Genomic DNA, 15101 nt, shown 5'->3' with positions numbered 1-15101 from the left:
TGTGCCATGAGAGACCAAGAGATTTGAACATTGCCAACCCTGCCATGGCTGTGAGTTGATCAGAATACGCAGATCCAAGGTGAATGGGAAGTAATTTTTCAGCAGTCCCTAAGAATGTCTTTTTCTTGAAATCTAGTGGACTATTTGAGTATTTCATATTTCTGTATTTGTTCAGTAGAGTCCAGGGAGTCTTTTGCACCTTATACATATTATAACGTGTAAGAAGGAGTCCAATGCCTTGGATTCATTTGACGGCTAGCATTTTTGAGTTCTCACTCATTTCCCAGGACAAAGAAATATAGAATGGTTTGAGGGGGTGGAAAGGGAATGAAGGTGGGATTTGGAGAATATATAGGAAAGAGAGAGAGAGAAAAGGGAGGGAGAGGGAGAGAGAAAGAGGAGAAAGAAGAGGAAAGGAGATGTCAGCTAAGTGGCACAGCCTTATGCCTTGGAGCTGACCTTGGAATCAGGAAGACCTGAGTTCAATCCAGCTGTAATCACTTAATAACTGCGTGTACTTGGGCAAGTCACTTAACCTCAACTCTAAAATGGGGATAATAATAACCTAGCTCCCAGGGTTGTGAGGATCAAATGAGATAATATTTATAAAGTGCTTAGCACAGTCCCAGGAAGTTCTTTGTTTTTCAGTCGTTTTAGTCATGTCCAACTCTTTGTTGTGTAATTGTTGTTGTGTCATATCTGACTGGTGGCAACCCCATTTTAGGTTTTATTGTCAAAGATATTGAAGTGATTCTCCATTTCCTTCTCCAGCTCATTTTGCAGATGAGGAAACTGAGGCAAACAGAATTAAGTGTCTTGGCCAGAGTCATACAACTAGGAAGTATCTGAAGCCAGATTTGAACTTGGGAAAATACTTGGTCTAGGCAGAACTGGGCTCCCATTCCGAATTTTGTCATTGTTTCTGCTAAAAGCTGAATTTTTACTGACCTAGTTTCACTTCTTGTAAGTCATAATAAAAGCCTGGGTCTTTGGTTGACCCGGGTGTGAATTTCCCTGTATCCCTTTACTCATGGTCTGAGTGTGTGGCAGGATCCAGAGACAGTTCTGCTGGTTTTAGTCACGCAGAAAGGACACTCACTGATCACTAAATTTTTTCTTCCTGGTTCTGAGCTGGGAATCTCAATCCTTGGTCCCTCTTTAAAACAACAACAACAAAAATCCAACAAATTTTTTAAAAATTTCATTAAATATATCCCAATTACATATAAGGACATTTTTAACATTGCTTTTTTAAAAAATTTGAATTCCAAATTCTCTCCATCGTGCCCCCTCCCTTTTCCCACCCCCTGAGAAGGCAGGCAATGGGGTATGGATTATGCATTTGAAGTTATTCAAAACATATTTCTGTATTAGTCATATTGCGAAAGAAAACACACAGTCAAATAAATGAAGTAAAAAAAGTATTCTTCATTCTGAATTTGGAGTTCATCCTTGGTCTCTCTTTAGATAATCTTTCTTTAACAGGGGGTTTATATTATGAGCTATTTATCCAGTGTTTTTTGCTGTCAGCTCCCTAAAGCAGAAATTTTCATGGAATTTTAGGGCCAGGGGTGTGTGTGTGTGTGTGTGTGTGTGTGTGTGTGTGTGTGTGTGTGTGTGTGTGTGTGTGTGTGTGTGTGTGTGTGTGTGTGTGTGTGTTGTGTGTGTTGTGTGTGTGTGTGTGTGTGTGTGTGTGTGTGTGTGTGTCTAACCTCTCTCTGGACTTTATATAATGAAAGACTGACCCCTAGTGGCATGCATGTTATGTGCTGGAGGAAAGTTTGCCCCATACCAACATTCTGAATGCCTGTGTCGGGGTGGGAACCTTGTCATCCACTGGGACAAATTTAAACACAAACCACACCTAAGATTTTGTGTCAAAGGTTCGTAATTTGGAATCTATGAACTTATTTTCATAGCCAGATCACACTTCAATTTAATTGGTTTTGTTTGTAATCCTATGTATTTTATTCTCGGCATTTAAAGAACATAGGGGTAGCTAGGTGGTGAAGTGGATAGAGCATTGGCTCTGGAGTTGGGAGGACCCGAGTTTAAATCTGACCTCAGACACTTACTAGTTGTGTGACCCTATGCAAGTCACTTAACCCCAAAAGCCTCAAAAAAAAGTTTATTAAAAAAGCATAATTCTGAGAAGGGATCTATAGGCTTCACCAGATCACCAAAGGAGTGCTGGACACAGAAAAGGAAAAGAATTTCTACTTTATACAGATTTCCTTCAAGTTTTACTCTTGGGTAGGGACAATGAGCCAAAGAGAAAGACTGATCCTGGCCATAGTCCTTGGGGCGGGGGGGGGGGGGGGGGGGGGGGAAGTGGAGAGGAGACCTGGTCCAAGAATGGCAGTCATCTATGAGACCTTTGGCCTTGGGGAGAGAGTACTGGAGTCAGAAAGACCTGAGTTCAAATCCAACCACAGACACTAGCTTGGGAGAGTCATTTAATACTGTTTGCCTCAGTTTCCTCAACTGCAAAGTGCTGGAAAATAATAGCACCTGTTTGTCCACAAACAGGATGCTCTGCTGCCAGGCTTGTTGTAAGGATCAAATGAAATATTCATAAAGCTCTTAACACAGTTCCTGGCATATAGTAAATGTTATCTGAATGTTAGAGACTCTTCTTATTAATAATCATTTCATGATTAAAACACTAAAGTGATTTTTTAAATACAATTTCCTGGTGAGTACATTGAGATCACAACCACTTATCACAATCACAAAGTATTTATCATTCCAAGCATGTAACAACAGGCTTAGGAGGTCAAAGGTCAGTTTAAAAAATTCTTTGCTTTATGCCCTCAAGCTAGAGGGTCATCCAAAAATCTTCTTTTATCCTGCTGGGGTTTTTTTCGTGGTTTTTTGTGTGTGTTTTTTGTTTTTGAGCCAAATGCTGCCTTAAGGCTGGACTGTTCTAACAAGAATTGCTCATTTTGGTTTCTCAATGTGCTTTTTGTCCACAAAGAGGATGCTTAGTTGGTATTGAATCTCTTACAGTCTGGCTTTTTGCCCCACACTCAACTGAAAAGGTTCTCTTTTAAGGTCTCCTAGCTGCAAAACCCAATGGTATTTTCTCATTATTTATCCTTGGTGACCTCTCTGCAGCTTTTTGACATTGCTGACCATGATGATATCCTTCTGGAATCCCTCTCTTGCTGTTTTTTCACCTGATAGACTACTCCTTCTCTATCTTTTGCTAGATCACCATATAGCTTCAGTTCCTGTAGTGTAGGGGCCCTCTAAGTCTCAGTCCTGTGCCCTCTTCTACATCCTCTTTATTAGTGATTTCATCAGTTCCTATGAGCTCAATTATCACTAAGCAAAAGATGTTTATATATACGTATATACATATACACATACACACACAAGCAAGATATTCTGAGTATATGTATATGTATATGTATATGATGGAATCCTACCAATAAAGCTGCTCCCAGCCCCAATATTCTAACTTCCGTATAGGCCCCATTGAACAGCCAGCCCACTGTCCCTACCTAGCCACTCCTCTCCCCTCCTCCCTACACACACATTCAATATCCTGATTTCTTCATATATGCCTTACTGCTCCCTAGAACAACAGGTGTGTCTATGAACTAGTATTTCCCACAAAAACAGTGCGTCCATGCACTCAACCACAACACATCCATCTAGTCTCAGACAGGACTGCAACAGTCAACCAATCAGAAAGCAGCACCAGCAGGATACCCGAGCAGGATTTGGATCCCAGAGCAGGATTTGGATCTCAAAACAAGAGAAGAGATTTTCCCTAAGTAGGCATCTTCACAGTAACAGTAAAGAACTGAACTAGAGCGAACTTATGATGTAGAAAGGCTTATTATAATATCATTATCATACATACATACCCCCTGTCGACCTGGAAGTTTGTTAAAAAAAAGGCAAACAGGCTGAATGCATATTGTTTATTCCCTTAAAGCTAGTGGTTACATGATCATGGAGCCAGAAAAACTTCTGACTGACTAATACAAGAATGACCAGGCTTAAATCTGTTTAGGACAATCCAAGGTTGTCTGTGTCCTTCAGATTTCTGGTCTCTGTGAGTGATTAACTATACCACAAGAAAGTAATTTCTTAATTAGATAGGTTCTAAATACAATAAGTTAAGAGGGTTGACAAAGTGTCGATTGAAATTACAACTCAGAACATCTGTGTTTTCTCTGTCATTCACATGTCATAACATAATACATGTCCACAAGATAATAAAAAAAAAGTCCTACTATTCAAGATAGTGTCTCAGGTTCAGGGTCTCATAAGGAATGCTAAGTCAGCCCCATCTGGCCTTGTTGACATAGGAAGAGGTATTCTCTGAGTTTACTTCAGAGAACAAAGAGACTGTTAGGTCCAGGCTCTTCTTAGTTAAGTTCTGGCCCTTATTAAAGTCCAAAAATGATATTAAATATTATCACCCCCAAATGACATTAAATATTATCTATATGCATTGTAGGTAATTGCATGCGCAATTCCACTGTAACTGGGACCCCTCCCCTATTACCTAATCCCTTAATAAACCCTTCTTGCCTTTTTAATATTCATAGTTTCCATTATGTAATTGTATCTTTACCCTATAAAAATCCATCTTGCTTTCTCCAAAGTTATTGGTTCCTCTTGGAACTTATCCCACTTCATGAGAGATATCAATCTCAATAAATATCTGTACTTGAATTACAGGTGGTCTAGCTCTGAATTCTTTGAGATAATTCCACCACAACACATCATGAAACCTCAACAGTTTTGGCATCCCCAGATGGGCAGAGTTTAAATGGCAACACACACACACTCACACACACACATAATCTCATTTCTAAACTCAAGTCTGCATCACCAACTGTGTACTAAACATCTCCACCTAGAAAGCCCACACAGTCATCACAAACTCATCGTATTCAAAATGGAACTCATTATCCTTGCTCCTAACCTCATTGGCCCTCAAAACTCCCCTGTTTCTATTGTGGGCACCACTGTTCTTCCTGTCTCTCCAGGTTTATAAATCATCTTGGACTCTTCCCTAGCCCTTGCCCCTCACATCAACTCTATCGCCAAAACTCAGCAATTCTGCCTCTCTCATATCCTTCCCCTTCCTTTAACTCACACAAGTTCTGCCAAGTTTAAGCCTTAACCATTTCTAGCTTGTATTACTGGTGCAACAGACTTCTAACTGGTATTTCTGCTCCTGGTCACCATCTTCCCCACCTTCACAATCCATCCTCATGTAGCTGTCAGAGTCATCTCCCTAAAGAAAAAGTCCAACTAGATTTCAATGGCTCCCCATTGCCTCTGTCATAACATGGGAAGCCCTTAGCAGTCTGCTTCCAACGTCCTTTTCCAAATATTTCATACCAGTCTCTTTTAGGAACTCTATGTTCTTCCCAGACTAGCCTGTTTGCTGTTCCTTGGACTCGGTGTTCAATCTCCACCTTTGTGCCTTTTGACAGTATATCTCTCCCTTATGAAGGAGTGTATTGGGTGGAACCAGCTCAAACTACCTAACGAGAGCCGATGATTCAATTTTCAACATAAGCAATTACACCTCAGAAACAGGCAAGTGCTACATAGCAGGGTTTGATGTATTAGTTTGGTCATCTAGATTTTAAAAAGTGATGGAGGAAATGTTGATAGTTCAGATTAAATTTTAAAGTGTTGCAAGCTTCTTTTTTTTTTTCTGGAGAGTGGGTTGTTAATATTATGCCAGCATACTCCTGGTCCTATGCTTTGAATGCACTCCCTCCTCACGGTCATCTCTTTGATTCCACAGCTTTCTTCAAGGCTGAAATCAGATGTTACCTCCTTTTTTTTTTTTTTTTGGAGGCAATCAGGGTCACCCAACCAATAAGCGTCTGAGGCTGGATTTAAACTCAGGTCCTCCTGACTCCAGGGCTTCTTCAGAAAGCTTTTCTTGATCTTAAGTTTTAATATTTTCTTCCTATTCAAATTATCTTGTTTCTAATTCTGGGCATTCATCCTATATTCCAAGTAGTATAGGTGACAGGAATGATAAACTTAAAGTCATGAAGATCTGAGTTCAAACCTTGACTCTCTCACATACTAGCCATGTGACCTTGTCAGCCTCAGTTGTGTCTTTTATAAAAAAAAAAACTGAGTAGGAAAAGTTAAAAGGAGAAACATGAAAACAAGGTATGAAAGGAAAAACTAATATAAAGGAAGCAGGTAGGGGTGGAGACCTGGTAATATTGGAACCTTAATCTCCTCCGGGTTGAAGAGAAGACAATATACACATCCGAAGAGCTTTTCGAGTCTACTGAACTTCTAGAGAGGTGAGAAAACTGGGGGATAAAGTTGGGGAAGGACTTTTAGAAGGGTATATAGATTAAGATTTAGGAGGGTGAGGTGAAGAAATAAGGGAGGGGCTTCTGGAGGGGTGACTAAAATAAGGAACAAGAGGGTGAGGAGAGAAGATAAGGTAAATGGGACACGATGAAAAGAGGCCAAGAAGGAAAATAGTGAGTAAAAATAAAGATGGAGGGAAATTTACAAATAGTAATTATAGCTTTGAATGGGAATTAGAAAAAAAAAAAAGCAAAATTCATTTGGAAAAACAAAAAGTCAAGAATATCAAAGAAAATAATAAAAAAAAAAGAATTGGCTAATACACTATCCTGAAAATTATATTGGAAGAATTAAGATCCACATTAATAAAGGCCAACTTGTGTTGAAAGGAAGCAACTATGTGGCTAGATTAGACAAAATTCATTACAGACATCAGAATGGTTTCCTTGCGTTAACAATCTTTGGGAGTGAGCACAGTTAGGACAGCTAGTAAAAATGTGCCCAGTGGGCAAAGCACGAAAAGACTCTTAACTTGTAGTGGACTATGTCTCCACAAACACAGGAAGTCATGGCTTAACAACGTGCCAGATACATTCAATACAAGGAAAGGCAAAAATAGTTCCTGTCTTCTAGAAATTTATATTCTAAGACTGTTGAATTATTAAAGAGATACTCTATAGAACTTGATGAAATAATAAGTCATTTGGAAAAAAACAAAAGATCTAAAGTATCAACGGAAATGTTGAAAGGGGAAGTAGCACTTACAGACCTCAGACTAAGTTGTAAAGCCACAGTCATCAGGAACATCTGGTATTTGTTAAAAAAAAAAAAAAAGGAAGATCAAAGGAAAAGACTAGAAAAAGGCGAACCAAAAACAATGGAACTCAATAACCCAGTGTTCAATAAATTAGAAAACATAAATTACTTAGGAAAGAATTCTTTTCTGATTAAAAAAAAACAAAAACCTGGGAAAGCTGGAAAGCAATCTGGCAGAAATTAAATCTAGACCAACACCTTACATGCAGCCTTGAGACCACATGTGGCCTTCGTGGTCCTTGGCTGCAGCCTTTTGACTGAGTCCAAGTTTTATAGGAGAAATCCTTTTAAGGGGATTTGTTTTGTGAAGTTTGGGTTCAGTCAAAGGGCCACACTTGAGGACCTAGAGAGTCACATGTGGCCTCGAAGCTGCAGGCTCCCCACCTCTGCCTTACACCATATTGTACAATGTTTGTGTTTGTCCTTCGTTGCCGAAGAAGACCATGCCATCAGAGAAACAATGACATGACTTGCACTTGACTTTGTTTTTTTAGTGAGGGAGGGCTGTGCAGGTCACCAGCCTCACTTCTCCTCCAGAGCCATCTGAATCCAGTGACCAGATATTCATCAGGACAACTGGAGATGACCCAGGATGAGGCAATTGGGGTTAAGTGACTTGCCTAAGGTCACACAGCTAGTGACTGTCAAGTGTCTGAGGTGAGATTTGAACTCAGGTCCTCCTGACTCCTACACTGCTCTATCCACTGCACCACCTAGCTGCCCTATATTGTACAATACATTCTAAATAGATATGTGACCTTAATATTTAATATTATAATATATAAAATTTAAAAGAATTAGAACATAGACCTCTCACAAATGTGAGCAAATAGACTAAAGAACGGATAGAGGCAATTACCAAAGATAAAATAGATAACACTGATTACATGAAACTGAAAAGATTCTATACAGATAAAAAATTTTAAATAAAATTTTGTTGATGTTTTTTCTTTCTTACATCTCCATAAGACAAGCATCCTTCCTCCTTCCCGACCCAAAGAGCCATCCCATATAACAAGTAGTATTTTATTTAGGGAGGAAAAATCATTAGCACAATTAATCAATATATTGAAAAAGTCTGAAAACATGTGCAAACCTCCCACCTCCATCATCTTCTCACATCCCTTCATTTGAGTCTTGATGGATCATTACATTGTTACAATTGTTACATTTACTTTTGATTTTTTATGTCATTGTTATTTACATTGTTGCATATTGTATCCTTGTGTAGATTGTATTCTTGGTTCTGCTTACTTCATTCTGCATCAGTTCACACAGATTTTTCCATGCTTTTCTATATTCATAACACATATCGCCTCTTATATCACCATAATATTCCACTACATCCATGTACTACAATTTTTTTAGTCATTCCGGAATTGATGAGCATCAATTTTGTTTCCAATTCTTCACTATCACAAAAAGTGCTGCTATAAATATTTTGGAGTATCTGCAGACTTTCTTATTATTAATTGCTTCCTTGGGGTATAAGCTCAGTGACAGAGTCTCTGGTTCAAAGAGTATGGATATTTTAGTCACTTTATTTGCAAAATTCCAAATTGTTTTCCATACAAAAGCAAAATTAATGCACCTAGGAAAAGAAGGGAAATCATCAAATTTAGACAAAATCTTTGTATCAAATTAAAGGGTTTGGTATTGAAGATATATAAACAACATATGTTTATGCATATGCATATACTACATATGTATGCACACATGTATGTATGTATATAATGTGTACATATTTATGACCAAAAGTCATTCCTCAATAGATAAAAGGCCAAAGAATATGAACAAACAATTTTTAAAAGGAGAATTGCACATTCTTAACAGCCACATAAAAAAGTGTCCTAAATCACTAATCATAAGGCAAATCAAAACAATCCTGAGGTTTCACCTCACATCCTGCAAACTGGCAAAAATCACCCCAAAATGGGAATAGTCAGTGTTGGAAGTGTTGTGAGAAGATAGGAATACTAGTACATTGTTGGTGGAGCTGTGAAATACTACAACCATTCCCCACATATACCAAAATATTTATAACACTCTTTGTGACAGCAAAGAACTGGAAACAAAATAGATGTCCATTGATTGGGGAATGGTTAAACAAATTGTGGGACAATAATGTAATGGAATTCTCCCATGGTATAAGAAATAACGAATGTGATGAATACAGAGAAGCATGAAAAGAGCCACAAGACTACAAGAATGGAAATGGAAAGAACACACACAGACATATACATACACATATACACATACATACACACACACACATAGAGTGAATGTTGCAAAATTTTAAAGAATAAGCATGACTTAAAAGAAATCCACCCTTTTAGGAAGATAGGAGATCCACAAGTGCTATAGATTGCACATATTTTCAGGCTTTATCAAACAGTTGATTGGTTACTCTGATTTTTTTTCTCCTGACTTTAAAAAAATGCTATTTGTTTTCTTGACTTCTTGAGAGAAACATTTCCCTGGGGGTGGGAGTGAGGTGTCTGATATCTGTGGATCAAAGTTAGGAGGTCAAACTAAAAGTAAAGAGAGTTATTATAGTACTAAGGAATTTCTATCAAAATACTAAGGAATGTCAATGCTCTGAATGAGAGCAAATTCAGATTTGGGGTACAAATTTCATTTGTATAATCTTACAGGTGTGCTTAGAGTACACACAGTCAATCAGGAACTTTTTACAGCAACTTAAAATAGAAAATTAAAACATTTCACAGGAGGGAAAGAGAAAGGGATAAACGGGAATTAGCCAAGAGAGAAAAGAGGTGCATTTGGAATGCAACTAGTAGGATTTAGGATAAGACTAAGAAAACATTCCCTATTGAAAGACAGGAGACAATGGGAAGAGACCAGATACTTTTACAATTGTGAAAGCAGTCCTTTCAGACAAAACTTCATCCTCTCTTCTCCAATGACAGCAAGTAGTTGTTCCAATAGTAGATGAGACCATTAGCTTTACCATGTCCTTGCATAGGACTTGGGGACTTTGTAATATTAACCCACTAGGTGGTTGGGAGATTTCTATATTGTTGTCCAATAATATGTCATGAAATGTTTCTGGCTCCTAAATTGCCTTAAACTTATATGGGATGATTTTCCTGGCAGGAAAGTTACCATAAGGAAAAATATGGGATGTAAAAAATAAAGTTGTTATTTTTCAGTCATGTCTGACTCTTCATGACCCCCCTTGGGATTTTCGTGGCAAAGATATTGGAGTGGCTTGCCATTTCCTTCTCCAGCTCATTTTACAGATGAGGAAACGGAGTCAAAAAGAGTTAGGTGACTTGCCCAGGGTCACACAAGCTAGTAAATGTCAGGCCAGATTTGAAATCAGGAAGTTGAGTCTTCCTGATTGCAGGCCCTGTACTCTATCCACTTATCACCTAACTACCCATGAAAAACAAAAGACATCAGTAAAAAACTCATTAAAAAAAAAAGACTATTGCATAGCTTTCTGACTGGCTTTGCTTCACTCAGATCTGTCCTCCACTCAGCTGGAAAAATGGTTTCCAGTGACCCCCTATTACCTCCAAGATCAAACAAAAATTTTGCCAGTTAAAACTCTTCATAAACTTCCTACTGTGGAAGCATATTAAAAACTTCCTTCTCAGTACAACTGGAAATATTTTTTAAATAATATTTTCTCATGCAAATGAAAACAGCTCTGAGGTACCACATTACACCTATCAGATTGGCTAACATGATATAACAGGAAAATGATAAATGTTGGAGAAGATGTGGGAAAATGGGAACACAAATGCATTGTTGGTGGAGTTGTAAATTGATCCAACCATTCTGGAGAGCAATTTGGAATTATATCCAAAGGGCCATAAAACTGTGAATACCTTTTGATCCAGCAATACCACTATTAGGTTTATATTCTAAAGAGATCACAAAAAAGGGAAAAGAACCCACATGTACAAAAACATTTATAGCAGCTATTTTCATGGTGGTAAAGAACTAAAAATTGAGGGGATGTCCATCAATTGAGGAATGGCTAAACAAATAATGGTATATGAATATAAAGAAATACTATTGTTCCATAAGAAATGATGAACAGGCAAATTTCAGAAAAACCTGAAAAGATTTGCTTGAACTGATACTGAGTGAAGTGAGCAGAACCAGGAGAACATTGTACACAATGACAGCAACATTGTGGGATAATGAACTTTGATAGAGAGCTCTTCTCAACAATGCAATGATCTAAGACAATTTCAAAAGACTCATGATGGAAAATGCTATCCACACCCAGAGAAAAAACTATGGAGACTGAATGAAGATCGAAACAGACTATTCTCTTTTTTCCTTTCTCATGCGTTTTCCCTTTTATTCTGATTCTTCTTTCACAAAGTGACTAATGTGGAAATATGTTTAACATGATTGTACATGTATAGACTATATCAGATTACATGTTGTCTTGGGGAAGGGGGAAGGTACGGAGGGGGAAAATATAAAACTTAAAATCTTATAAAATTGAATGTTGAAAACTAAAAATAAACAAATTTTTAAAAATAATATTTTCTCCAACCCAAAAATGCATTCCAGACTTCCCAGTTTGAGGGTATATAGAAAGCCAAGACAGAAACTCCTTCTTAGTGATGAGGATTAAGGAAGGAAACCCCACTTCTCCAGTTAAGAGCATGGTCTCCACACAGTGTTTGGCTGCTGGGAACCACTCAGAACGGTGTCTGTCCTTGGTTACATTAAGATATTGATATGATTTCAAAGAGGTCATTCTTTTAATTTCTTAAAGGAAGTAGTCCATGAAGTCAGTATTTTAGAACATTAACCCCAAAATGTCTTTTAATATAGTAATAAAAGTGATCCCAAGTTATCCTGTTGGAGTGCATGGAGTAGACTATACCAGAAATGGCTTGAATATTAATGCTATTAATAACAATTGTTTCTGGCAGACTGCTGACAATGTACTCCCTCCTTTCCATACGCTTCATACACTTTCCATACACTCAAACAATCTGCTTACTTGCAGCTCCTTGAACGTCCATTTTTCATCTCCATGCCTTTATATCGGCTGTCTCCCATGCCAGGAATGCTTTATCTCTCCACCTCTGCCACTTAATTTCCCTAACTTCCTTCAAAAAATCAACCCACCTCCTGCAATGGTCCTTCCCAGGTCTCCCTAAATTGCTAGCGCCTTACCCTTGAAGATTGCCTTCCACCTTAAACAGCTGGGTGACAAACTGCTAGAACAATTCAAATCCAGCCTCCGACCTTTGCTAGCTGCATTACCTTGGGCATGTCACAACCTCATTTTCCCAACTGTAAAATGGAAATAGTAACAGCACCTACCACTCAAGGTTGTTGTAGAGTTATTTGTAAAGTGTTCAGCACAGCGCCCAGCACACAGAAGGTGCATAATAAATGCATATTCCCTTTTCTTCCCCATCCATCCTCTCTCTTGTGCACCTTCTTATTTATATGAAGCATTTAGCACGGTGTAGTTGCTTAGTTTTTTATTGATTGGTTGATCTTGCCTCTCTCCTATCAGACTGTAGTTCTTTTACAGCTAACACAGAGGAATTTACTTTGCTCGGCTGGGAGTATTTGCTATAAATGTTTTGTTTTTCTTTCTCCCCTTCAATTCATTGGAGAAAAAATGGATTTTTACTCATTAAAGAAACAAATTTAGAAGGAAAAAAAAAGGCTGTTTCTGCCTTTCTTTGCATCCTCAGGCACTTAGTACGGCACCCAGAACATATCAAGCACTCAAGAAATGCTCCCTATTGACTGATTTAGAAGCTGCGGCAGGGAGAGTTTCTCAGGCCATTACAGTCCCATGGATTCTAAGTAACAGACATGATCAAGTATTTTTTATACACTCTCAGGATTAATATTCTAGGTTTGTAGTTTCTGATTTGGTACCCGTAAAATGTTACAGAAGTCAACTCAAAATCACCTATTGCAGTGTTAATAAATCATTATTATAGTATACAATCCCAAGGATTACAGCAGGTAGCCAGATGGCATAGTAGATGGAATGCTGTGCCTACAATTTTCCAGGCTTGTGTTTTTTCCTTCCAATTTCGCTCTGCCTTCCCACTATTTTATCCCTCCCTCCCCCCATTTTATTTCTATTGATGGGTTTGTATAATAACTAAGGCAACTAGGTATCAAGTGGATAGAGTGCTGGGCCTGGAGTTTAGAAGACTCCTCTTCGAGTTCAAATCTGGCCTCAGATACTTTCTGTGTGACCCTGACCAAGTCACTTCACCCTGTTTGCCTCAGTTTCCTCATCTATAAAATAAACTGGAGAACAAGGCAAACCACTCTAGTATCTTTGCCAGGAAAACCCTAAATGGGGTCCCCAAGAGTTAGGCATGACTAAAACTAAGCAACAATCACAGCTCGCATGTATATAACTCATATACATGATGCATCGTGTATCCTATCATCACCAACTGATCCCAAGCTTCTTTGGCAGCATGAATTCCCACCTTTATTTCTTCTCATTACTTTTGATAATTCTGTTTCTTCCTTGAATTCGCTTGATGTGGCCTTTTCTCATTTTATTGGGTACTGAGGAATTCCTCGTGTGGTTTCTTATGGTCTGGGTTCAACGTCGGGATGTGTTCCTTGAGATTTTTGTGTTGTATTTATCCCCTAACCTTCCTCCCCTTCTCCCCCACCCCTATCAGGGTCCTATAGTGGTTTTCATTAAGTTTTATCTTTGCCTTTTGCAATTCCATCACATTCATTTCCAAGTACATTTCGGTTCTCTCCAGAGCCAGGGAACCTTTCCTTGGACCAAAGATTTTTTTAAAATACGTATTTTTTAAATGTCATTTTTATACTTTATTATAAGGGATGGTGAAGGATAGCATGGGCAGATGAATACGAAGCTGAAGTATATCAATGAAACCTTTTTTAAGTTCAGAAAATCCAAGGCATCTACTCCATTAGCCAGCACAGGCCACGCACCGATTCTGTGGTTCCCATGCCCCATGGGAGGAGGGTGGAGTCACACCTCCATCTCTGCTTGTAGGATCTCAGGCTTGGCCATTAGAATCACAGGATTCAGTTTCATTTTCTTGTTCTATTTACATTATTTTGGGCGCTGTGCCAGTCAGCTCCTGGCTCTGACGACTTCACTCTGCAATTCTTCTAAATCTCTCCCCATCTGTCTGAATTCCTAGTTGTTATTTCTTACAACAAATTAATATTCCATTCCATTAGTGCCCCTCTTTTGTTTCACCATTCCCCAGTGGAAGAGGCATCCATTTTGTTTCCAGTTCTTTGCTATCATGCAAGCTGATATTATCTGGAACTCTTCTGTCTTTGGGTTAAGGTAAGGTTAAAAGTAGGATCTTTGGATTGGCGTGCTGATTCATTTCTGCTGGTCTGATTTAATTTTCTTCTGAATATTTCTGGCAGACACTGTCTTTTAATATTTTTATTAGTATTTTTGAAGGGACACTGAGGAGATAGGCTTCCCTAAGGTCTTGGTCACTTTTTAGAAACTTGGTTCCCAGTCAGGCCACCCTGGGCCCTAAGCTAGCCTCAGTTCTCTTTGCTTGCTAAGAAAAGATTAAACTGTTTGTGGCTGATACACACCCCCATACTTAGAGGAAGACTTCCAGCCTTGCCTGGGAGCAAGGACTCTTTGTGCCCTTCTTTGACCCCAAGTGCGTAGCATGGTGTCAGGCACATGGTGAACACCTCAGAAATGCCTTTTAACTGACCATTCAGTCAATAGACTTCAGTGAGTGTCCAACTTCGGGGGGCCTGGAAGCAGGTTACAGAGGAGCTTGGAGCACCCATCTCTTGTCTAGGATTGGGGTTGGGAAGGGGAACCTGCTTCCAGTCCCAACCTATCATAGGGCTGTGTGTCTGTGTGTGTGTGTGCGTGCGTGCATGCATGCATGTGTGTGTGTGTGTGTGTGTGTCTTGCTGGCAGGGGGAGTTAAAGGGAGGAGGAGATCAAGGCTAAGGCCCGCAAT

Source organism: Notamacropus eugenii, chromosome 4 (genome assembly GCF_028372415.1).
Source record: "Notamacropus eugenii isolate mMacEug1 chromosome 4, mMacEug1.pri_v2, whole genome shotgun sequence".
NCBI classification, from domain to species: Eukaryota; Metazoa; Chordata; class Mammalia; order Diprotodontia; family Macropodidae; genus Notamacropus; species Notamacropus eugenii.
Note: the sequence above shows the minus strand (reverse complement) of the source record.